This window comes from Bos javanicus, chromosome 5 (assembly GCF_032452875.1).
Source record: "Bos javanicus breed banteng chromosome 5, ARS-OSU_banteng_1.0, whole genome shotgun sequence".
Lineage (NCBI taxonomy): Eukaryota > Metazoa > Chordata > Mammalia > Artiodactyla > Bovidae > Bos > Bos javanicus.
The window spans coordinates 110187458-110187869 of record NC_083872.1 but is presented as its reverse complement, the minus strand read 5'-3'; positions in this window follow the sequence as shown (position 1 = coordinate 110187869).

The window sequence follows — 412 nt, the reverse complement described above, 5'->3', positions numbered from 1 at the left end:
CCCGGGCCTGGCACACAGCACGCAGCAGTCCCCACAACTCTGACAACCACAGGCCTCATGCTCTCCAGTATCCTGTCATTTTCCCATCCCCGTAAATCAAAGTATTTCAGAAATTTCAACCAAGCCTCCCACTTGGAGGGATTCATATAATCCTCTCAGGCCACATGACCCCAGTTGGGGTTTGCAGAATAAACATGGTCCTGCAGCCACAAACAAATAAAACAGAGAGGACCAGCTCAAGGGCTGGGGCTCTGGAACATTCCACGGGAAGCCTGCGTCCATACTCCCTCAAGAAGCCAAGGGCTCAGGGTGCAACCTGAGGAGGACAGCCGTCCTCTATCTTGAAGGACATGGTAGCATGTACCCTTGATTTCAGTTCAAGTCAGTTTTACAAAGTACACACACGCTCCAC